The sequence below is a fragment of the Notolabrus celidotus genome, chromosome 3 (genome assembly GCF_009762535.1).
Source record: "Notolabrus celidotus isolate fNotCel1 chromosome 3, fNotCel1.pri, whole genome shotgun sequence".
Classification (NCBI taxonomy): Eukaryota; Metazoa; Chordata; class Actinopteri; order Labriformes; family Labridae; genus Notolabrus; species Notolabrus celidotus.
Window position 1 is genome coordinate 40,406,156 of NC_048274.1, and position 26,370 is coordinate 40,432,525.

Sequence of the window (26,370 nt, forward strand, 5' to 3'; positions counted from 1 at the left end):
AGGGGGCGCCAATGTTTTATCATTCAACTTGTACTACAGTTGATCATATCACATAAGACTTAGTGCTATTTTAAAGTTAACCATGGTTTATCAAGCCAAAACAAACTCTTTGTTAGATTACTCAAGCTTCACATCTGAGATTTTCAGAGGTCTATTCAATGACAGGTAAAGGGCCTTGAGCTGAACTGCCACCCAAACCTATAACATGCTCCATGAAACACCATGAGGAAACATTTAATCAACACCACCACAACAACTACTTTTAATAGATTGGGTCAATATTTGGTGTGAATTTATCCAGTTTTGCTCTAGATCAAAGTAATCTATGTGAAATCTTAAATTGTCTTGTGATATGATTTAGATAAACTGCAGACGAGTGCCTTGTCTGAATGTTTCCAATGTTTTTAATGTTTTAATGTAAAGCACATTGAGTTGCCCTTGTTAACACTGTAAAAGCCAGTCTTCAAAAACAAGAAAAAACATACAAAAATGTGGGGTATATTACTTAAACTAAGCAAAATTATCTGACAACAGAACAAGAAAATTTGGCTTGTCAAGACTTTCCAAAACAAGTGAAAATATCTAACCTCAATCAACCCAGAAATACCTTAAATTAGTGTATTTTCTCTAATAACAAGTGCATTCTTCATGATAGAAATACAAAAAAAACAGACTTCTTTTCTCAAAATTCTTAAATTAAGTAAATGCTAGTGCCATTATCTTGACATATTGACATGCATTAGGCATTACATTTCTTGAAACCAACAGTTATACTAAAAACTAATTGACTTTTCTTGATGGAAAGACAAAAGTTAAGAATATATTTCTCATTAGGTAGGATCATTGTCTGCCTTGTAATTTGGAAGAACTTATCTGAATGTAATGATTTCTGTTTTAATTTTTAAATATGAAGTGTCAGTTTACAGTACTGTGCCAACTGTACTGATATATAGTAGTACATATTTTCTATAGTTTCATTGAAAATAAAACAGTGGATTACATTTGGCTGTCATTTGTTTAATTGTGTGAAGAGATATGATTGTGTCGACGTCATGGTTTCTTATTTCATGCTTGAAATTTCATGCTTGAAATAAGAAATGGTGACTTTGAAAAAGCAGTTTTATACTTGTGAGTGTTGATGAAACAGCTTTGTAACAGTTGATATTCTAGTTTCAAGCATGTATTATTCAGTATAGGTCATGAAGTCTCAGGCTGTAATATCTTACTGAGATCATTTAGGACCAAAACACTCAGAACAAGTGAAACACTCGAACATAAAAACTCCTCAGTGAGAAAAACCATCTTATCAGGCAAAAAATAAGAACAATTCACCCTTATCGGAGATATTCAATCTTACTTTGATTTCACTTTTTGCAGTTTATGAAATGTGCTTTACAAATAAAGCTGCCTTGCCTGGCCTTGCCTTGCCTTGTCTTTCTATTATAGATTGCCATACATCCTCAGAGAATTGTGTATTTAAATCCTCCTCCCGTTGTCTCAGTCATGCCAGAGTTCTTGACTCTAAGAGCTGAGTTTAGATTTGGTCAATAATCCCGTTAGGGCAGGAACTTAGATCCAAAACAGATTAAAGGAGAGAGCTAGGTGGCAAAGATGGAAAGTGAGCTGAATGTGAGGATATAAAGCTGCAGGTATTGAAAAAGTGAGAGTTGGAAACTTTATGTTTTAGCCTCAGATGCTCAAAACATGCAACATTTTCATCAACATGTAAGTCTTTTAATATGACAAACGATTATTGGTCCAGGTATTGAAAGATCAGTTTACAATAGAGGGTTTAATCACATTGTTTCTAAGGGGGTATCATTAAGTGAGATGTGAACATGTGAACTGTGCCCACACTTTCCAGGCATGCTTAACTGCTGGATTTGTTGAGTGTGTGGGCACAGGCTTAGGTAGTAACCCATGGAACGAGGCAGGTCAACAAGAAGAGGCCTCTAACTGTAACCATTCTGGGCCATTAGCACCTGACAAGTTAACCTTGTATAACATAACACATATGTTAGCTGCTTATAATAATACTGAAAGTTGGGTAAGACTATTTATCCATGCACGGTGTCTCTGTAGAGTGCTTTTATGAATTTGTGGGCTTTGCTTATTCAAAATGAAAGAATATATTAATTTACCTATAATAAGAAAGGATTTTGTATACATGAGGAGAGATATACAAATCTGGTTAGTATTCATTTGAATGGTACAACCTACTTATAATAATGTTAACTTCCTGAGTTCAAAGGCTTCTTTCAAATAATCTATAAGTGTGTGTAACATATACTTATTCACTTTAAATGGCAATGAGTTAAATGTGATCCACAAATTTCATAACTCAATATTTAACCTCATGTTCCAAATTGTTGCTGGCAGGCTGCTTGAAGGATTTGATAAATGCAAAAGAAAGTCATCTGCTGAAAGACATTTTTCCTCATATAGGTTAGGGGTCAAAGCGATTAACTGGACGCTACTTAAGGCAGTCCTTTCCATTTTATTTTTTGTGTTTCAATATTTGTATTAAGGAAAACAAGATCTCCTCAAAGCATCCACATTCAATTTTCATATAACAGTACAATTCAAAGGCCTGATCTCAAAATCTATAGTATCACTGATCATCAGAGCATCAAGTTAGCAGTAGAACAAGAACTTATCCCTCCCTCACCCCTCTCAAGGAGTGCTTCCTAACAATGTACACATCAAGTTGATTATTTCAGCTCTGCAAAAAAGGAGATCAGTGGTGCCAAATGTTTTTAAATTTCTCATGTCTGTTTTTAAGAATAAATCTAATTCTCTCTACATGAAGTGTTTCTGTCATCTCTATTAACCACAGTTGGAGAGTAGGTATGAAAAACACTATTTAGGCCTGTTGGTGTACACAAAATCAGCAAAGGGATAAGACATGGTGCTTTGTCCACAGGGGGCACACGTTCAAAACACATAAGAAGTTCTACACGTTAGCTTCATAGAAATACCATTTATTTAATTCATCAAAACCCAGACCAAGGCTAAATGTTTTAAATGCAAAATTCATACAGGATTTTTAGAGACAACAGGGTAGTTATGTTTCAGTTAAAATAAATAGCTGCAGTTAATTTGAACATAAATGCCTGTACGACTAAAGCCTGCGATTTAGTACGAGAGCAGTGTTCTTCTCTCCTGATAAAAGGTCTTTTCCTGCTTTGTTCGGCAGCTGAGCGGATACAAGAGAGAGATAGATACAGAGAGAGAGAGAGAGAGAGAGAGAGAGAGAGAGAGAGAGAGAGAGAGAGAGAGAGAGAGAGAGAGAGAGAGAGAGAGAGAGAGAGAGAGAGAGAGAGAGAGAACATTCCTCCAGCAGCTCCTCTCCCGGTGCTGTAGTAGTTTCAACTGGGAGGTATTTGCTCGACCAGCCAATCACTGCACGGCTCTGTGCTGGATACGGAACTCGATTGGCTGTCAGCTGTTTATTAGTCACAGCTGATTGGCCGGACGGGTCCTCCGAACGCCTGGAGACCCGCCCGTTTGCTCTCCTCAGTGGGAACGACGTTTTCCATCAGAGGAGAAAGAATCGTAAGAAATAGGGAGACCTCAGGACGGAGGTTCGTCAGGAGAAAAGGGAGAAACCTCAGTTGATTTATCAGGATAATATTCAGACATCTGGGGCCATGAGAGCAGTGAGCACCGGGGCTTGATCTACGGTAGGTTTTCTGCTGCTTTGTTGTCACAGTGTCTGATAGTTTGACTGAGTCCACTGCTGTGAGACACACTGGTGTCAAATGACACGAAACCCATCCTGCTCCTTTTCCTTTTCAATGCACAAAGAGGCTTTTTCAGGTCTGAATGACAGAACAGATGAAGAAATGGAGCTGTAGTGTCCTGAGAAGGGTTAGTTGTTTTCCCATTGTGTATCCTCGTGTGTGTCAGACACTGTTGATATAAAGAAGAAAAAAACACTTTGGGCTTTTGGAGCCTATGTGAAGTTCCCACTACAGAGCCTTTTCTTTTGTTCCAAGAGTTTTTAAAGATACAAGTCGTTTTTGTTTACGTACCTGCAGTGTAGGGTAGACAAGACTGAGTTCCACAGTGTGGGGCAGCAGGGGTTTCCACAGTGGGTAACACCATTGGTAGGCCACCTGGAGGGGCATGGTTGACTTTACCAGAAATAATGAATGTCTCAGCTGCCATATTAAGAGAAGAGGACACCTACAAACCTTTCTGGAAGTTCTGTGTAGCCTCACCTGACATGAATTATCATACTTCAACCATAACCATAGTGTCATTCATTGCTGATGCATTTCTCCATAGCTGCAGGAATGAAGTTAATGAAATAGCCAGAAGGCAGAATGTCTGAACAGAGGTGGTGGAGATGTGACTGGAGGTATTAGTCACACTTTACTTTAAAATGTTCACTTGAAAAAACATCTGTAACAGCTGGTTTCCCCCAGTTTATGCCCCTCACACACATGCAAGTCCCAGGGTTAAGCATTTTTTGATAGAGCAATCATCTTGAAGAATAGGGAAGCTCATGTCACAACAACCAAAGTTGATTTCATTCATTATGTTATAATTAGTGATATTTTCCATGGTGGTTACTAGATGGTTTAAGGCTCAGGAATGCGTCTCTCTGTAGTGTTTGATTTTTATTTTTGTAATAACGAAAATGTGGGTCAACAAGTTAACTAGTTAAAAAATCAGTTCCATTCAAATTCTTCCTCAGTTTCTCTTTGGTCACTTCATCCTGTAGTTTGGGAACATTTGACCAAGTATTGACCTCTTTGATTCAGACAGTTTTTCAGAGTCACGCCCTGATTTGCAAAAAGTGCATTTTATTTGTATTTTTGTCCTCTCTATCAGTGCTTTAAAATGTTGTTTTTCCTTTATGCTGGCAGTCTGAACAAGTCTAGAGGATGTTAGGTGATTAGTGCGGATCATTTACCTCAAATTGTGGCTCATTCAATATTTAGCTTGAAGGAAAAATGCTTTTATTGTGCACAGAATATGCACTAACAGCTTTATTATATTAGTAGATGCAACCATTAGTTTTTAACGGAATTTAGTGCAGACATCTGTCTATTCATCTGTGATGAGCTGCTACAATGCTGAGTGCTGTAAAGAGTGCTGTAGTGCAGAGTGAAAGTTCAGAGCAATCTGTTCCTCCTGCCAACCCCAACTCGGTCGAGGCAGATGGCTGTCTAACATGAGTCTGGTTCTGCTCGAGGTCTCTCCCTGTTAAAAGGACGTTTTTCCTTGCTGCAGTAACTAGCTAAATACTGCAAAATTAAGATGAGATAGTAATGATTTAACAGAGTGGTCTAGACCTGCTCTGTGCTGCTACTGATATATCTGCGGCAGACCGATCAGGTATTTTGACATAATACTGTATTTACAGTAATGTGTCAACATCAGGAGCTTAAAGCATTCAGTTTGCATGCAAATCTTTAGCCCAAATTAAGAGAGGTACAGTGCTTTTTCAAAGTGTCTGATACATTTCATTTAGACTTTTTTACATTGATAAGGCTACAGTTGGTCCACTGCTGTAGAATTGGAAAATGATGTCTAACCTATTAGTCAATAAATCAAATTGTCAATCAACAGATAATTATTAACAACTACTTGGGATATCAGTTAATTTTTCAACTACTTTTCAATTCAGAAACTCATTTTGTATAGTAAACTGACATTCCTTGAATATCACACTGTTAGATATGGGACATCTGGTATTGACCGAATTATCAGTCCACAATGAGAATAATCAAGATTTTAAGAAAACTGAAGGAAAATCACTTTCTTTGTTAGGCTGAACTGAAAGAACAAGTCATGACCCTAGTGAACTACCTGAGTTGTACAGAGCTGCAGTAGCAACATTCTGGGTGGCCTGAGTCCCATGAGTTAGAAACTCTCTGGTTGTTGACATCCTAACAGGTGTTTGTTTTGGTTTAAATGCTGGTTCTTCTAGTCTGTATCTGAAGAGTGTACCTGCTTCCTGGGTGATCTGATCTTTTATTTTTTTCTTCTCTTTCTGGTCTGATGTGCTATCAGACTTCATGCAGTCAGCCATTCCCCTTTTTCTTGTGGTTAGATTTGGCCTCTGACCACCTCCATTACCTGAATCATTAAAGGGATGAAAAATGAGCTCAGCATCCAGATACAGAGACAAACAGGAACCTAACAGCGGGCAGATTTCTCCAGATGGACTGTTAAGTGGAAAGGTGTAGAGGATTATGGAATTTTGAAGTGTTACAGCATTTCTTCTGTTAGCCAACATCAAGAATTGTCTTGAAGTTTCACACATCCAGCACCGTCTGTTAATCAACCTGCTGCTGCCTGCTGTGTCGGAGCTATGGCACCGGTTGATTTTAACAATCATCGGGTCAGGGGTTTGAGCCCACGTCCCGCTGTCCTCATGTTGAAGTGTCCCTTGGTAAGATAGTTAACTCCAAACTCTCCCAGGTGTCGGTGCCATCAGTGTGTGAATGTGGCATAACGTAAAAGAGCTTAGAGTGGTCAAGAGGCTGGAGACTAGGGGTGTCCCGATCCGATATTGATATCGGATATCGGTCCGATATCAGAAAAAAAACAGTATCGGCCTGCATCTAAAATCTCCTTATAGGCACTCCGATATAAGCAGTCCATTCCAGACTCCGCTCCAGCCCTTAGTGACAAAGACACAACTCGGGGACGTCTGTTTAATATTTGATGTTTGATGTTTTTGCCGCTCTCACTGTAAAAAGCTCCGTGTCTGGAGCTTGATTTAATCCAGTTTGGTGATCCATCAGACACATTTAGTAAGTTTGGATCAACTCCTTGTCTTCAAAGATGCAGATGCATTTCAAACTGCTGTGAACTGTCTGTCAAGTGCCTCTGTCACTGCAAGGTGCATTCAGGGACCGTCGTGAAAGTGCAATGCAGCCCTTATATTGTGTCCATGGCATTTTTATTTGAATCAAGAGAATCAAAATATCTTCATATCAAGAATGTTTTCTTTTTACTTTTTAGCAGGGACAGGCTAAATCATTTAATCAATTTAATCATTTTATTCAATTGTAGTATATTCTTATGTTTAAGGTTAAAATGTATGTAAGAATTGGTTAATAATACATGGGTCGATTTTTCTCATACCTACAGTTGCTGACTATTGTTCTCTGTTTGAGTAATATAATTTGATCGAGCCTTTTCTAACTTTCAATACTACAATAGAAGTAATAAAAGTATGTATGTTTCGTGCTGATATCTTATCGGATCGATATCGGTATCGCCCAATACTCAAGGCTGCAATATCGGTATCATATCGGAAGTGAAAAGGTTATATCGGGACACCCCGACTGGTGACAGCGATACAAAGTCAATCAATCAATCAATCAATCTTTATTTGTGAAGTGCCAAATCAAAACCAACGTTATACGAACAGAGCAGGTCTAGACCATACTCTATGTTAAATTATGAACAAAGACCCAACATCAAGATTGGATACAATCCAGTCCCCTCTTACAGACAGGACTCAGTCTGATCTCACCTTAATCCACCATGAGCAGAGCACCTCACAGTATTTAGCTAGTTACAGTGGTGAGGACAAACTTCCTTTTAACAGGCAGAAACCTCGAGCAGGACCAGACTCATGTTAGACAGCCATCTGACTAGGCCGAGTTGGGTCTGGAAAGAAGGATTGAGGAGAATAAGAGAGAGAGCGGTGATAGTGATGAGATGAGTAGTAGTAGCTGTTGCCGCTGGAGTCCAGCACGTCCGTATCAGCTGGAGTCTGGAACGTCCACAGCAGGAGGACGTCTACGGCAGCTCAGAGGAACCTACGAGACAAGGGAGCTCAGGGACTCCAGACAGGTCTATGGTTAGTAACTTTAATGGGACAGAGAGAGTTAAAGTAAGAGACAAGATAGGATCCTAGTGTGTCAGTCTAAGCCTATAGCAGCATAATTAAGAGCTGGTCAACGCCTGATCCAGCTCTAACTATAAGCTTTATCAAAAAGGAAAGTTTGAAGCCTACTCTTAAAAGTAGAGAGGGTGTCTGCCTCCCGGACGCTGACTGGTAGATGATTCCAAAGGAGAGGGGCCTGATAACTGAAGGTTCTACCTCCCGTACTACTTTTAGAGACTTTAGGTACGATAACAGTCCATTACTAACCTCTCAAACACACTTCAGTCTGCCTTGCTGGCTCTGAGTGTGACCAACAGTATCCATCCATCTGTCTTTATACACACGCACGCACGCACGCACGCACGCACGCACGCACGCACGCACGCACGCACGCACGCACGCACGCACGCACACACACACACACACACAAATACATGAACATGTTGACACAGACACACAGCAAACCCAAGGGTGACATTTGTGTGTTGTTGTCATGGAAACACAGTCTCTAAAAGCAAAGCCATGTGCTGGGGGTGAAGACAAAGACTGTGCACATATGTGTATGTGTGTGTATTCCTCATTATATTTGGATTTGCTGTTTTGATTTTTTGAACAGGGACTCTGTTTGAAACATATTAGAAAGCATACAGGTGGAATCTGTTGGCAGCCCAGCTGTATGCTCTCAAAGGTATGGTGCTCAGACAATAATAATATAACAATAATCAATCTTTATTTGTAAAGCGCCAAATCACAACATACGTTATCTCAAGACTCTTTTACAAACAGAGCAGGTCTAGACCACTCTATGTCATATTATGAACAAAGACCCAACACCAAGACAGGATCAGATCCAGTCCCCTCTTACTGACAGGACTTTACACAGCATTACACCTCGCAGTATTCAGCTAGTTACAGCGGCGAGGAAAAACTTCCTTTAACAGGCAGAAACCTCGAGCAGAACCAGACTCATGTTAGACAGCCATCCGCCTCGACCAAGTTGGGTCTGGAAAGAGGGATAGAGGAGAATAAGAGAGAGAGAAAGCGAGGATAGTGATGAGACGGATAATAGTAGTACCTGTTGCCGCTGGAGTCTGGAACGTCCACAGCAGCACCTGATTCTAGTTAAGGTTCTCAAACTGAAACGTTTCAGTCTTGGTTTCTACATTCTTAATCTTAATCATGACTGTATTTTCCCTCCATGAAGAAAGCACAGTTTGGGGAACTAAACTGGGCTGTGTCCCCATGTGAAATATGGTTCTACTTTGCGTCCTGTGTCAAACCAGCAGACCTTTTGTTTGTCTGTCTTCCTGTGTGGTATATCAACATCCTCTCATTTGCCGGGCTACACCCGCTGGAACTCAGGCCAAACCAGAGGAGCGGAGCCTTTCTGTCTTTGCATGGTCCAGCACGTCTCTGTCTGCTCAATCTGTGACATGTCTCTCCTCTACTATAAGACCAGATCTGACTCTTAATGGCTGTAGAGCTGTGGGAAGAATGCTGTCATATTTGTTTTGGTGCAGTTGTAAGAGGTTGGTATGTAGCTGACAGCCTATGTGGCAAGCTGGCAGTGTACTCTCAGTTACTATGGCTGCTTAAACACATTCCACTCTCCTCACACTGTTTACTTTCCTCACACCATCTTCTTCCTCTTTGTTTCATTGTAACTCTTCTTTGCTCTGACCATCCTGTCTCTAACTCTGCCTTCTGTTTTTGCTTGCCCTCTCTATTTTACTCCAGATCAGTGACTATTGGGCCTCTCAGAGGGTTTTGAACTCAGGTTGTTGTCCATGCAGGGTCTGTGACTGATTTACTGTGATCCAAACCTCCAGACTGTTGTGGAGGACTGCCTCATGAATAATGCTGCCTTTGATCTGGCAGTTCATTCTTCCCTCCACATCTTCATCCTGACAGAAACATCCAGCTTTAATGAGCCTGAGTGATAACAAGCTACAATATTTCCATTTCTGCATGGATAAGAGATTCATACAAGTTTATTTTTTGTTGCACCTAGTGTGTGTAGAAGCATCTCTGAAAAACTCACATGCTAACCCTCCATTAGCCGTCTGCTAGCAGAAACATAAGGCTGTGTTTATGTTAACGAGTGTAAAGAAGTATAAAGAGGGTTCATCTGTCACCACAATGAAAACGATAACAAAGGTGTGTCCCAAAGTCTGCTTTATTGAGACTGACAACTGTTACATTGGACTTCCACCAGATCTGTGTCCGGTCCATCTCTGATCCGTTGCGGTCTGGCTCTGTGCTCTCTCGTCCGTCAACACCATAGACTGTATAAGTAATGGACGTAGTATACGTGACGTCACGCATCTGTATCTGAAGTGCTGTTTTGAAGCCAATCGTCGGAATCAGCCATATTGGAATTGCTGAAATCAACTGCTGTCAAGCTAGTGTGACGTAAAGAGGCGGGCTTTGAGCCTCCTCGGCACAGCTACAGTGTTCCTGCCTGTCAATCAAGTCAGCTGTGCCTCTCACAATGGAAAACTTGTAATCTTAATTTTTTCAAAATTGCTGTGTTATGAAAAATGTCACCCTGCACAGTGTGCGCCGATCAAGAAATGAGCTATCCAGACTACACAGGTCTTTTGAACCAGACTGTAAACATGTTTATTTCTGCTGTAAAGATCAGCTTCTTTGAATTGGAGTGTATGTGGTTTCCGGTACTTCCAGAGCCAGCCTCAAGCGAACACTTGATGAACTGCAGTTTTTAACTCTTCCACATTGGCTTCAATTCTCGTAGGTGGCTGCTTGGTCAACACCAACTGACTGCATTTTCAGAACATAGCACAGAGCAGGATCGTCAGACAGCTGGAGTCATGTGATAAAGGTTTTCTCACTAATTCAAACTCCTCTCTTTATCCATGCTGTCTGTATTGGCATCTATAAACCTCTGACCTGTTAGACTCCAGGCCTGGCTTCTGGCAAATAGAGAAGTCTTGCGCATCTGATCCGGAGGGGTCTGGTGTGCCAAATCAGAGACACAGCCGGAACGCAACAGAGCAGATGCAGTGGAATTCAATCAATCAATCAATCAATCTATCAATCTATCAATCTATCTATCTATCTATCTATCTATCTATCTATCTATCTATCTATCTGTCTATATGTCTGTCTGTCTGTCTGTCTATAAAACAATCTATCAATCTATCAATCTATCTATCAATCAATCAATCAATCAATCAATCAATCAATCAATCAATCAATCAATCAATCAATCAATCAATCAATCAATCAATCAATCAATCTTTATTTGTATAGCGCCAAATCACAACAAATGTTATCTCAAGACTCTTCCACAAACAGAGCAGGTCTAGACCACTCTTTCAAATTATGAACAGAGACCCAACACCAAGACAGGATAAGACTCAGTCTGACCCCACCTTAATCCACAATGAGCATTGCACCTCGCAGTATTTAGCTAGTTACAGTGGAGAGGAAAAACTTCATTTAACAGGCAGAAACCTCGAGCAGAACCAGACTCATGTTAGACAGCCATTTGCCTCGACCGAGTTGGGTCTGGAAAGAGGGATAGAGGAGAATAAGAGACAGAGGGAGCGGTGAAAGTGATGAGATGAGTAGTAGTAGTTGTTGCCGCTGGAGTCCAGCACGTCCGTATCAGCTGGAGTCTGGGACGACCACAGCAGGAGGACGTCTACGGCAGCTCAGAGGAATCTACGAGACAATACATAGAAACAGATCCGGTGCCATTCTGGATCAGAGATGGACGGGACACGGATCCGTTGGAATTTGGCCTTTAGGATGTCCGCATGCCGATCTTACCGATCACATCAGAACCAATCCGGGCATTTATTAGCTGATCATGGATTGGCATTATGAGCTAATCATCTCAACCAGATCAGTTGAGTCAGCTGTTCACTGATTATCTAACACAAACACAGGAGTAACTTAGCATTGGCAGGAGAAGAGAGAGCCTAAAGGACACAGATATGATTGAGAAGGTGGTGAACTCATCACTTTGGACAGACAGCCCCTGTTGTGGTAGAGATACAGGTTTTATCCTTTGTTTAGAGCTTTATGATCCGTCTCCACACTACCTTTCAGACAGCGTCCTGCCGGAGCTGTACAGCAATGTTTTTTTTTCGTACAAACAAAAACATAAACAGTGTGCATCTCTGTTATCTAGGAAAATACAAGTATTGGATCGGAACTCTCTATCAGCAGATTCTTAGTGTTTTAAAAAAATCAGACAGGGATCAGGGGCCACAGGAGGAGACTGCTAGGAGGGTCCTGTTAACCTGTGGTACAGCAGCAGGAGTTCTGCCTCAAAGACTGAACTTTCTGGATCCGGTTTGAGGTATACACTTTCTGTTAGTATCACTCATTCATCCACACACAAACTGAGCAGTGCAGCAGAATTAGAAGCTACAGGCTATCATCTCTATACAGCTGCTGAAAAGAGAGCTGCTGTGTGAGTGTACGGAGGGAGTGTGTGTCCTTCTGAGTGGAACAGTGTGTGTATGTGTGTGTGTGGGTCTATGTTTAGCTGTGTTTGTTTAGAACTTGGTAATTACGCCTGGCAGTATAGTTTGAGGTAGGGCTAGCAGAGGAATGTCTTTGGTTTGACCCTGTCACTGTGACTTAACCATGGCTGTGTGTGTGGAGCGTGCTGATGCTGCCTATTCCTGTGTATGTTGTGTTTACATGTGTTCATATTTAAGTGGAATCCGTTTTGTCTGTTGACATTTTAATGGGGTGCGTGCAGATTAGAGTTTTGTATTTTCCTGTTACATGTTCAGTGCATAAAGTCCAGTCGTGAGTGTAATTCAAAGACATGAAAAGGCGTCTGCTGAGATTTGCCTCAGTGCTCTCAGTTGAAAAAAGTTCAACTTTTGGAACACCGCTGCGCTTATTGATATCACTTCTTGATCACCAACCAATCAGAATCAAGAAGGAGAGGGACTTCTGAAATCAACTTTGTCAACCACAATGGCGGAGGTCGCTACGGGGGAGAAAAGTTATCACACTCATTTTTTCTTTGAAATTGAGGTTGTGGGCGCTCCCAGCACAAAAAAGGGGCGGCAGTGGACACGGAACCTAATGCAGCTCAGCCTTGGGGTCTGCATTAGCTCCCTCTTTCCCTCTCCCTAACTTTAACAGGGGTTCCTTAAAAAGTCTCCAAAGCTCGTAAATTAAATGAGGGCCACAAATGGTCTTAAATTGACTATGAATTTGGAGATTGCATTTTTAAGGTTAATGGGCGAATTGTCACGCTGTGACAGAGCTTTACAGCAACTGACTATAAAAGTTAAGTTATTTGACCGTGTTATGTCTTCGTCTCTCATTTGGGAATTACAGACTCGGATACCGTTAAAGTCTTAAGATATCCAGTCTTGGACCAGTCGTTGTAGGTCCAGGTATTCTAGCCAGAAGATCTAGTGGATGATTTTTATTTATCATGGATAAGTGCTAGCGCTAGTTAGCATAGCCACATAGCTACATGTTCGTAGCTGTGTACCAAGACACACGTCAACATACTGACAAAACAAGAAGAAACACTAAATCTGTGACCAATCCTTCAGAAAAGTCCTGCTGCAGGCGCCTCTCGGTCAGGATCAGATTCTGGATCAGATTCAGAGGGTTGAAGTAACGCGAGTCTGTGAGCAGCCGTGTATATTCAGCCAACATGTAAACATTAGATCAACGTGCTGGAGAGCCGAGGGCACATCCACTTCCTGAGGGGGCGTGGTCAGAGAGAAAACAGACTGTTCTGAGGAGGACTGAAGAAGAGGGCTTTTCAGGCATGCCAAAATCTGATTTCAAAGTGTTTTTTTGAGCATAAACTTTAAAGACATGTTTTGGGGACGTCTTAGACCAATATATGTTGATGAAAAAAGCGTGATATGTCACCTTTAATACATGGAAATTATGGGACGTGAGAGCTCTGAGAAGAGAATAAGAAGCTGTTTTGTTCATCTAGCTCTACTCTCAACTTGTGAACGATGAATATTTAGCAAGTGCCTCTGCTGTATCGCTCACTCTTTGTCATATAAATGAGAAATATGGCGTTGTCAGGAGGACGTGAGCCAGGTAGAAGGAGGCCTGGTGTGCTTTAAAATGAAAGCCTGAGCTTTGATCACCATAGTGATTCTAAAAAACTACAACATAATGATAATATAATGTAAAAAATATCCTCATGGATTTATCAATGTATGTTTGGTGTATGTGTGAGCATCACAAGCACAGTGTTGTGATATGAGTAAGTGTGTTTTAGTGTGGTCTTTGAATCGTACACATACAGTACACTATTTCTCAAGCCCCCTCTCTGGGAAGAAGCCATAACTCAACTTTCTACACACTCACACACACATAACAAACACATACAAATAAAACTCACACAGTTTTCCTGTCAGGGTGGAACCAGCGGATGACATCACTGCCTGCTCCTGCCTGTAAGTGATTTGTCTTCCAGATGGAGTGACTTGGAGCAGCAGACAGCTGTGCTGGGTGTTACTCACTGGTTTAGACCTTTATCTTCTCATAGGTCGCTACATTTATGTAACTCTAATTAAAAACCCTGGTCTCTAACAGTATATAAAAAAAAATAACAATATGTAATCTGACTGTGTATTGTAGAAGTTAGAGCTGATAAATGTGGATTGACACTTGATTGTACTACAGTACAAAAGCCAAAAAAGAGGAGGCATCTGAGGAGATATAATGTACGGCCAATATATGTCCCATATGTACCCAGCAGGCTGCTTCATGTCCATGCTTAAGGTGTATTTCAACCAGAGGAACTTTACCCCTGAACTACGTGCGTTTCGACCGGTGGACCCAGGGTCTGTGATTCACTTGATAACCAGCTTCGCATGACAGTTTAGCGTGATCTCCTTTGCTAGGTTCAGTGAAGCCGGATCAGGAGAAGATATCTAGGATATACTCGCTTCGTAGCATACCCCTCTGGTGGAGCAGGTGTGTAAACTGTGTACAGAAAACTTCTTGCTGTCACAAGTAAGACTTAACAACAGTCCCTCAGACCTTTGGGAATTAAGATACCAGCAGATCACAAACTAGTGTGGCTATAATAATTAGCGGCATAAAACCTCCCTTCAAAAACAATACAATATCCCTGTAAGAAGCAGAACCCAGGCTTGTCTCCTTGTCATATAACTGAAAAACAACTGTTCGGCGCTTGAAACGCGTAATTGGCAGCAGAGTTCGGTAATTTCTCCGTAGCCCATAGTAGTAATCCTTTCCTTGCCCTCCAGGGGGGGGGGGGGGCGTTACATAAGTGTGTGACATCACGTGAAAAACGTTGCAAAATGTAAATCACACCCTCATGGCCCCTCCCCTCAAACCCTCCCCTCCACGCCAAAACAGTGACAAAAAGTTGAAACTGAAAAAAAAAAACATTGAAAAAAAACTGCATTCAAAAAAAGAAAAAGCATCATCGAAAAAATAATCTGTCATTGAAAAAAAGTGACATCAAATAAATATGATTGTCATTCAAAAATGTATTAGAATGCAAAAAGTTCTAGAAATTGAGAAATTGCGTTACAATTTTTTACAATACAAGTGTTTCAATGCCAATGTTTGTTTTTTCAGTTTCAGGGTGTGTTTTCAATGCCAAATTTTATTTTCAATACCAACATTGAAGTCATCGTTTTGGCTCCATAATTTTGAACATCAAAATAACATGCAGGGATTTTTAGTAGAGAAATGATCAAGCCCTGGAACCTGGGATGAAAGAATAACAGACAGTTTTAGCTAGTTACAGTGGCAAGGAAAAACTTCCTTTTAACAGGCAGAAACCTCAAACAGGACCAGACTCATGTTGGACAGCCTTCATCTTTGACCAAGTTGGTGTTGGAAAGAGGGATAGAGGAGAGTAGGAGAGAAAGAGAACGATGATAGTGATTAGATAGATAGAAGTAGTAGTATTAGCTGTTGCAGCTTGAGTCTGGCACGTCCATAGCAGGAGGACGTCTACTGCAGCGACTCAGAGGAACCTACAAGACAAGGGTTCTCAGGGATTGATGAGGAGAATCCAAAAGCCTGTTAGGTTGAATCAGCACTATTCACTCATTTTTTTTAAAAGCCTGCTTTTAGATATTTAACATAATGATCTGCAGTACAATCTGCATCTTGGTCATTTAAATCAGAATATTCAGACCATACTCCGGACCGTAATGTGAACATGAACATCATAAAGGAGAGGATGTGCAGTGTATAGGCCTGACCTCTCCGTCTCACCTCCCTGAACGCTTCATTAACCTTAAAGAAGTGTTTAATTAACAGCTCTGTAGAGGGCCTACAGTTTGCAGAAGACTCTCAGCTAACACAGCTGAGCTCTGGTGAGGAACAGCTCAAGGACAGGATACAAAAAATATCTAAATTGAACAAATGCACGATTTAATGTTTTTAAAGGCTTGCTTGCTTCTCATTTAACCTGAAATCCATGTTATAATAATTAGCGGCATAAAACCTCCCTTCAAAAACAATACAATATCCCTGTAAGAACCAGAACCCAGGCTTGTCTCCTTGTCATATAACTGAAAAACAACTGTTCGGCGCTTGAAACGCGTAATTGGCAGCAGAGTTCGGTAATTTCTCCGTAGCCCATAGTAGTAATCCTTTCCTTGCCCTCCAGGGGGGGGGGGGCGTTCCATAAGTGTGTGACATCACGTGAAAAACGTTGCAAAATGTAAATCACACCCTCATGGCCCCTCCCCTCAAACCCTCCCCTCCACGCCAAAACAGTGACAAAAAGTTGAAACTGAAAAAAAAAAACATTGAAAAAAAACTGCATTCAAAAAAAGAAAAAGCATCATCGAAAAAATAATCTGTGGTGAGGAACAGCTCAAGGACAGGATACAAAAAATATCTAAATTGAACAAATGCACGATTTAATGTTTTTAAAGGCTTGCTTGCTTCTCATTTAACCTGAAATCCATGTTTTTTGCCACTAAAAGGGCATCAGAGCAGCTGCGTGCAAGACAAGACACTGACATATACATGCCTTTATAATTAAACCACCGTGTTACAGCTCACCTCAGGATTTCTGTCACTTTTCCTTTCACCTCGATGACCAAAAAGGTCAAAGAGGAATCATTTTTGTGATGGAGGTGCAGGAGAGAATAAAGAGTATGCCTGTTTGTGACACAATTCACACTGGTTGTCTGGACTTGCTGTTCAGAACAGTACTGGTGATGGATCAAGCTCCCAGGTAGATTGCATGAAAAAGGTTAAGGTGTGATGATCCATCAATCAATCAATCTTTATTTGTATAGCAGGTCTAGACTGTACTCTATGTTAAATTATTAACAAAGACCCAACATCAAGACAGGATAGCTGGAGTCTGGAACATCCACAGCAGAAGGACGTCCACAGCAGTGACTCAGGAACCTACGAGACAAGGGAGCTCAGGGACTCCAGACAGGTCTATGGTTAGTAACTTTAATGGAACAGGAAGAGTTAAAGTAAGTGATGGTCAGTGTGTCAATTCCCCCGGCAGTCTAAGCCTATAGCAGCATAACTAAGAGCTGGTCAAAGCCTGAACCAGGTCGAACGATAAGCTTAATCAAAAAGGAACGTTTTCAGCCTAATCTTAAAAGTAGAGAGGGTGTCTATGGCGTTGGATTTATGTCATAACAGGCGAGTTCGTCAAAACATAGACACAAGCAGATAATGATATTTCACACGCTATGATATGAAGTCCTCGCGAGGAGATTCAACAACTGAGAGGTATTTAGGCAGCTGGGAGCGTGCATAAAAACATAGGGACAGAGGTAAGGAATGACACTGATTGTGACCAACAAAACGTGAGAGCACAAATCACCACTGAGCGGGAACAGTTTCTGTCCGAGAGAGCGCAGCCAGGCGTACACACTCGCGCTGGCACAGCTCTGCTCTCAAAGCTGACTTCAGCTCGCTCGAGAGCAACACTTCTGAAAATTTGGAGGCGGGGACCAAGTGAGGCACTGACCCTCTGATTGGATAACTTGACCACACCCACATGACCTCTGAACTTGAACCTTGATTGGCAGATGTCACACAACAACAACAGTGGCGACCGCGACACCTGACTAGCTAAAACGGTCTGCTATTCTTTCATCCCAGGTTCCAGGCCTTGATAACTTCTTTACTAAAAAGCCCTGCAAGTTATTTTGATGTTCAAAATCCCCTGCACAATCTGTCTTGTGCACCTCCTCAAAAATGTACGATTACTCGAGTACTTGAGTACTCGCCGTTGACCCCATTATTCGAAAAGCATTTTGTTACTCGTGCACCTGGCAAGATAACTTGAACTCATACAGCGTTACATGTGTGACCATGTGCTTTTTGTTTTATATACTAGGTAGGAAAATAATTAACGGGATATAAACGTTTGACTTCTCCGGCCACGGCTTCAGCTTTAGAACACACCGAGACAGATTTCAGCAAAAACAGCTGTTTTACAGCAGCTACGGCAACACTCTAGGAACATATATTATTCAACCTAAAGCAAAAGCACAACAAACGCAGAACCTTCTGCGACACCTTTGACATGTCGGTTAAAAAAAAAGTGATGTCTGGAAGTACTTTGAAAAAAACGATGAATTTAATGTGCAGTGCAAGATATGTGGCGTTAAACTTACATACCATAGAAATACTAGTTTGATGATTCACCACATACACTTAAAGCACAAGGAGAAAACAGCGGGGACAGATACCGTCTTTTGCTCGCCCTGTTAGCACACATCGTTGTAATGAAACCAGAGTGGAGAAGATTAGCCTGATAATAACCAAAATGGTAACTGGAGATATGCTCCCATTAAGTTTTGTGGAAGGAGAAGGCTTCAAAGAGCTGATTGTGTTTGTCGAGTTGGAGTACAAGCTACCATGACAGAGAACAACAACTACGAGAGTGGAAGAGATGTGTGAAGAAAAGGCAGCAGAACTTACTACAAGTCTGGTCCGGTAGGTCCGTGTCTGACGGACTTTTATTTATTTATTTTTGTTTATGGTTGAAAAAATTATAATAATTGTGAGTACTCGAGTAATCGTTCATTAGGAAATTGGAGTAATCGGGTACAAGGGTTACAGTAAATTCCCATCCCTATTTTGTAATAATTGTAGTAAAATCAACTGTCTAACGCCATAGGTGTCTGCCTCCTGGACCCTGACTGGTAGCTGATTCCAAAGGAGAGGGGCCTGATAACTGAAGGTTCTACCTCCACAGAGTGTGTGTGTGTGTGTGTGTGTGTGTGTGTGTGTGTGTGTGTGTGTGTGTGTGTGTGTGTGTGTGTGTGTGTGTGTGTAGGGTTTTACCCCCCCCCCCCCCCCCATGTGAAGGTCTTAAAGTCACTGCCTAAGCTCCCTTGTGTCTGCTTGTTGCAGTGTAAGCTTGTTTGGCTCATTGACTTGTATTTAAAAAGCGGTATGATTGCCATTAGGGCCTGTTAACTGTGAACCCTCCCCTTCACTCTGGGCTTTGTGTCACTCAGGCTGTGCTGTGAACTCTGCTTCCATGTGAGAAAAGATTAGAGCCAGACAAATTCCTGGTCATCTAAGGCTATTCAGACGGTGTTCAAGCTCTTGTGCTATTCAGTGGAGCCTTTTATTGAACCTCAAGAGACAGAGTTTTGTTATTTGTCATATAGCCACTGGGAAGTTCTCTGTTTTCTGTCTGTACATTGATCTCATCATTCTCATGCTGTTCATGCAGGATCATCTCAGCCTGATGCTCAGTTTAAACATTAGAGTTTAAGATAAAACTTTAATCTAAAGTCCATACTGTCACATCAGGGGAAAACTCTGGCGAGGACCCATGTGCAGAATAAGATTTAATAATAAAAGAACAAACAAAAACGGACTTAACTAATGTCCAAGAAACCAAATCCAAAAGAAAACACAACGAAATACAGGGAGAAAGCAATGCACGGAGACAACAAGATGATGCAATGATCCAACACAGGACAGGTGAAACAGAGGAACTAATTACACAGGGTAATCAACACAGGTGAAACTAACTAGATTATTCAAAAAGGAGGGAAACACACTGACAGGAAGTAAAACTAAACTGGAAACAGAGGGATCAAGAACGACAAAACAAAACCGGTAAGACAAAGAAACACGAGAAGATACACAAAGGAATACAACACAAGACATGCATCACTAATAACACAAGGGAGACATAGGACAGGACTAAGAACTTACATAGAAAACAGGCCGGGAGAAAACAAGGCATGAAACACAAGGAAAAATTCCAAATTAAAGATCAACTCATGACACCATTCTAACAGAGCAGTGTCTAAAACATGTAGTGCACACTCATAGCACTAATTGGCTGTTGTCTGAAGACAGTATAGCCTCTCTAGTGGCCTCTATTGCGGCAAAGACTTTGTTTTCTGCACGTTGCTTTTGTTTGTAGTTCCACCAGCAACTTGAAAGTGAATATGGAAATGGTGTTGAGAGACAACATCTAAAAGTGGACTGCGAGCTGCAACTGCATACAGATATCAGTTTAAATACATGAGATAAAGACATGCATCATGAGGTGTTAACAGAAAGGTTCCAGAATGCATTGTTGAGTATTAGACCTCGAGAGGCACAGGTGAAGCTTTGAGCTAAGAGTTAAACGTACAACACATATTTACCTCTGCTTTAGCTTATATAAAATGACATGGTTAGCCTTACTGATGTCATGCTGATGATTATTACAACTTGTTAGAATTGTGTAAATATTACTCTCAGTCTCCCAGTCAGCCATTTGTTACTTTATTTCAGTGTAAGGCACAGATGGGGACTCGAGTGTGACTGGGACTTGAGTCACACTTAAGGCTGATTTATACTTCTGTGTCTCCCCTACACAGCAGGGGCTGACGCAGACATGAGCACCACATACTTGTGCGTCGATGTGTCCGTGTCACGCAGCAATTCTCCTCTGAAACTCTTGAGAGCAGTGTGGTCTCTCTGATAATTGGTCGCCTGCTTCCGGCCCGCTACGATCTCTGTTTACTTTTCCACAGAGATTCAGAGCGTGTTCTGTTAATCTACAGCTGATACATGTTGCTGTTTATCATACAGACATGATTACATGAAGAATAGAGAGGAGGAGATTAAATACACGGACGATGTGCGGCCGATGTCCAGGATCCCGGAAGTGCCGTGAATGCGGGAAAGACAATGCCGCCGAGCGGACCAATCCCAGGGCTTGCGGTCCGTGTCGGCTCTACGGGGAGTTACATTTTGGAGGAGGTGCACGTCAGCTCCATGCGTAGGCCTCTGCGTAGGTACGGGGGCTACACAGACCCCCGGCGTAGGGTATGCCGTTGATTCAACACAGAAGTATAAATCAGCATTTAGGTTGCACACTAATGTGATTTGAGACTTGGCTTGGACCCGACCAAAGAATTGAAACCTGATGCAGACACAAGATTTAGGACTCATGGACAATCTTTTTATTTAACATTTTTGCCCGGTTTATATGGAGCGCTGTTTGTAAAGTTGTGCACACCGAAAATAACAGCTACAATTCTCCCCAAAATGTAATAAAAATGTTGAGTCAATTTTGAACTCACTTTTTTTTATCACATTTAGAGGAATATTTCTGATCTTTTTCACATTTAATTTTGTTGTGAAAAATATATTAAGTTAAATCCAAATGCCAAATATAAATCTAAATGTTAAATATAAATCTAAATATTAAATATAAATCTAAATGTTAAATATAAATCTAAATGTTAAATATAAATCTAAATATTAAATATAAATCTAAATGTTAAATATAAATCTAAATGTTAAATATAAATCTAAATATTAAATATAAATCTAAATATTAAATATAAATCTAAATGTTAAATATAAATCTAAATGTTAAATCTTGCTCCGCAATCTTAAATATTTAGCTGATATGCAAAGTCACACTGCCACATAGCCGAAATGCTAAAATAAAAGCTTCATAAAGCTGTACCACAGACTGGCTCAGTATTGTCTCTGAGTGTTATGAAACCCCTTTGTGGTCTCCAAAACTGTTATGACAAATGTTATTGTGATAACATCTTTTCAATATCGCCTAGCTCTGTGTAACCTCTTGAACAAAGTTTCTTTATTGATTTCATCTTCTTACATTTACAGATCCTCACTCATTTTCCATGTTAATATTTAATATAGATTTATGATGCTGGTCATTATGAGCTGAGAAGAATGCAGAATTGTTGAAATGTAGACCTCTACTACATTAGGGGAACTATCACTCGATCCCTCTAAAATTAAACACAGACAAAATGATTAATGCTGTTTCGGAATAACTCAGCAGAGAAAAATGCTAATCAAATTGTAGCCAGTGTAATAATTAATGCACATTATGCGTTAATATTGCCTGAAAATTGCTGTTAATATGGTTACTGCTGTAAATGTATTCAGTGTCATGGAAGCCAAAGCCTGTTCCCTCCAAAATTAAACAGACAAAATGGTTCATCTTAATCTATGCTAAATGAAAGAGTAGGTTTTTCAACATAGTTATTAATGTGTTATTAATGTATATGTGCTAATATTTACTATATTTACTGAAAACATCTGCAAATACTGCCACTGCAGTCCGTCATGATTGGAAGCATTCAGAGACAGTGACAGTGGGCGCATATTGGCAGCTACGTGAATCATGTGACTGCCTGTCAGCGAGATCAAAGAGTGTCACAACTTTCTTATGTCACATAACTGTCACACAACTTTCAAACACAGACTTTGCTCCAAGTCTTTGTCATTTCATCTGTGAATGTGGAGTTTTATTGTGAAGGGGTATTCTCCATTTTACGCTCTATACTCTGCCTTAAAACCTGTTTCTGTGTGTGTCCTGAAGTTTCATCATCTCCTTCACCTCGGCAGCGTATATAGAGAAGAAAGATAGCTGCATCCTCTATCCATTAACCTAATTGCTCTCATTTTGCAAACCCTCCTCAGCTTTTCTTGGTGGGTGAAGCTTTGAAGCTGCTGTGCCCTGAAAAAACACATCTTTTTTAGCTCTGCTTTATAAACAGCTGGAGCATATCCAGAATGCCTCTATGGCTCAACATAATATCATCATTGGGTCTGATGTGGGGGGCTTCAACATATCTGCTTTTTTAATCCCAGAATAAAACTGAAATGAAGACATTTCTTCAACTAAGTGCCACCTAGAGACTAATGGGGCATTTCGACCGGAGGAACTTTACCCCGGAACTACGTGCGTTTGGACCAGTGAAACTAAGGTCTAATTTAGTTCAGGGGTAGTTAATCTCCCCCCTAAAAAGCTCCTGCTAGGGGGGTAGTACTTTTCAAAGTGGGCAAGTTCTGCAATGCTGAACGTGTCTGATTGGTAGATTAACCGCAGTGTTTTTATTCCTCCCTCCGTCCACAATAACATCACACACATCTGTGATTCACTTGATTTCTCTTTCTTTCATTAGTTTTTATTTGTTCTAACTTTTTTGTATGTGTGTGTACTTTTCAAAAGAAGAAGCTGTGATTCTCTTGATTTAGCAGCTTGTAACAGTAGTCTTCTCTCAGCCCACCGTGAATGCGTCTCTCCTCCCGTTGTTACGGTTTTAAAAGTGACCCTGTAAACTGGAGTCCTTAAGCTACACGTGTCAGTGTTTGTGGAGTTTACACAGCTGTTGAAACACAGAGGGAGTTCCTGGGAATGCAAACTAGTTTAGTTTTTATTAAGATTTCAAAATATCCTCATCAGATATTTAATGATGGTCTAAAGACGTTTATGAGGGATGCATCCGGCTGAAAGTCTCCAGTTAACAGGGTCGCTGTTTAAACCAAAACACTGGTCGATCTCTGCCACAGCTTTTTGAGTTCAAAAGGATTTTAAAGCCGTGTTGAAACGTCTTTGCTACTCGCGCTTATCTCCTCTCACGTGTTGATTCAGTGAATCCATCTGTGATGAAATATAGCACCATCTAAAACAGACCAGCTGAGTCTCTTCATGCTAACAGGCTAACTGTTGTGTTGCTCATAATGATACCTGCCTGTTCGTCTGCTTCACAGGAACCTTTTAGTTCAGGGGAAAGTAGTTCTGGGGGCTAAAAGACCCCAGAACTCTTGGTCGAAATGCACCTTTGCGCACATTTTTAAGCCATTTTCAGATATGTGCAAAGCTCCTGAAATTATCAGGGTGAGCTGCATGCAGCCAAAATACACTAGAAACTACATAAACCTGACCAGGGACAAGAATAACCAAAAATCACTTAAATAAAACCAAGAACAGACCAAAACATGAGAACCTGCTCGATCACCTGCATGGTCTCCTCCCCCCTTCCGCTCGGTCTCTCTGGATCCTGTTGAATAAATGATAGCAATGTGACACTGTAGCAGCCGCCTGTGCTGAGCTGGACACTGACATTGATGCTTCCCCACCACAGAGACAACACTCTCTCTCACACACACACACACACACACACACACACACACACACACACACACACACACACACACACACACACACACTCAGTTGTCGTGTGTGTGTGTGTGTGTGTGTGTGTGTGCTTGCGTGTGTGTGTGTTGTCTCTGCTGGCATATGATGATCCTCTGATGTAGAGAGTTCTGATTCAAGTCGTATATATGGACCCTGCAATAACACCTGGGGCCCCAAGGGAAATGAAGTTCTCTGGTTTGATAGTTTTACACAGAAGATTGAAGATGGAGTACCAGATTTATCTCTTATATATCGTACAGGTTCCACTGTTGGGTAGAGAAGACAGTCTTTAAAAGCTGAAGTTTGGAGGGTTTCAGAGCCACAATCAGGTTCAGTGTTCAGAGTTTAAACAGGGCTGCAGGCATTTGTGTTTATCAGTAAGACAGTCATGCGTACTGCTACTGTATGTCACATGAGTTGATTTTGTCAGGACTGTCCACAGTTTTACACTGACGCCTCTGGAACAAACAAAACCTTCTGCTTCTGCTTTAGTTCATTAAGTTGAATTTTGCCTACATGACCAGCATGCATTGTGAAAGAGAAATTGCAGCCTTAACTTATTGTTTTCAGTAAACTGCTTCTTTGAATAGAGCAGCTGAATATCAGATTTAGCTTTCACATGTATCCCTCTGCAGTCGTATTTTGGGACGCCATTTTTCACGGTTTATAATCCCAGCAGCGGCAAGAAACCTGAGATGACTCAGAATGAGATCCTGCCACAGACACAGGCGGCAGCGTTACACTCTGAGCCTGGATGACTTCAACTATCTTGAAATTCATTTCTAAAAGTACTGCAGTTGGTACCAACATTTTTTTTTACAATATTATTATTACTTTTATATGTGTGTGTATACACATATATTATTGTTATTATTATTTTTATATGTTAACCCCCGGAAATTAATCGTTATGTAAACAGTCATCCAGCCTTATCTGTTGCACTATCATCATTTAATTATTTATTTTATTATTGTCCTCCTTCATCGCTTATTGTTTATTGATTATTCCTGCTCTATTTTGTTTAAATGTTAAATGTTTGCTGTTGCCATTAGTCTCTTCTTCTTCTTCTTCTTCTTCTTCTTCTTCTTCTTCTTCTTCTTCTTCTTCTTCTTCTTCTTCTTCTTCTTCTTCTTCTTCTTCTTCTTCTTCTTCTTCTTCTTCTTCTTCTTCTTCTTCTTCTTCTTAATAATATTTGTATTACTTGTTTGTCTTTCCGTTCTTTCTGTTGTTCCTATTCTTTCTACCTACCCCCTGGCCATCCCCTTCCTTTACAGCACATTCCTTTCACAGTAAAATAACAACTATATATATATATATATATATATATATATATATATATATATATATATATATAAATATATATATATATATATATATATATATATAAATATATATATATATATAAAAGCAGTAAGAAAGATAAACAGTACTTATGTAATTTAAAAGAGTAACATAACAGAGTACTTTCTAGACTTTCCCTTTAAGTGTCTTGTGATAACATTTGTTATACATTAGTGCTATATAAATATAAATGTATTCATTGATTGATATGAACATATATAACAGAAACATTAAGATAAACTGACACCAGCCCTCTGGATTTATTGACTCTAATATCTTCATTCCATTAAATCACTGGTTTCAGAATTCAAAGTGAACCATCCCTGTGAAGAGGTTTTATGCCAGGACACCTTTAACTAAAGTGTCCCACAATGAATGTAAAGTGGATTTTTGTACCGTTACTTCATCTTCTCTGTGTATACAGAATTAGCCATGATCATTACAGAGCACAGACAAAAGAAAGAGAGCTGGCAAGAGTCCAAGGATTTATGTGTGCTGTAGAAGAGTCAGGCTGACTGCTGGTGCCAAGTTACTACAGTCCCACAGTATGCATCTGATTTTATCCTAATGATAAAAGTAGAGAGGGTGTCTGCCTCCTGGATCATGACTGGTAGCTGATTCCAAAGGAGAGGGGCCTGACAACTGACGGTTCTACCTCCCATACTGCCTCGACCGAATTGTGCTGTAGTCCGATAAATAACTTGCTTTTTGAAAAATGACTCGTTTGATGCAGACATGGGCAGTATGTGACGTA

General features: G+C 40.6%; 1 protein-coding gene across 2 annotated transcripts in view; it reads left to right on the forward strand.

Annotated features, from left to right (window-relative positions):
- Window positions 1-3,472: 3,472 nt before the first annotated feature.
- The window catches only part of ccdc102a (coiled-coil domain containing 102A), a 79,362-nt gene continuing 56,464 nt past the window's right edge, over window positions 3,473-26,370 (forward strand). The window contains exon 1 of one of the 2 annotated variants that reach the window (XM_034680675.1): window positions 3,473-3,683. The gene's annotated coding sequence lies outside the window, so the exon portion shown is untranslated. Of the gene's footprint in view, window positions 3,684-19,875; window positions 19,931-26,370 lie in introns of those variants that run through there. The other variant, XM_034680676.1, reaches the window with a different exon arrangement.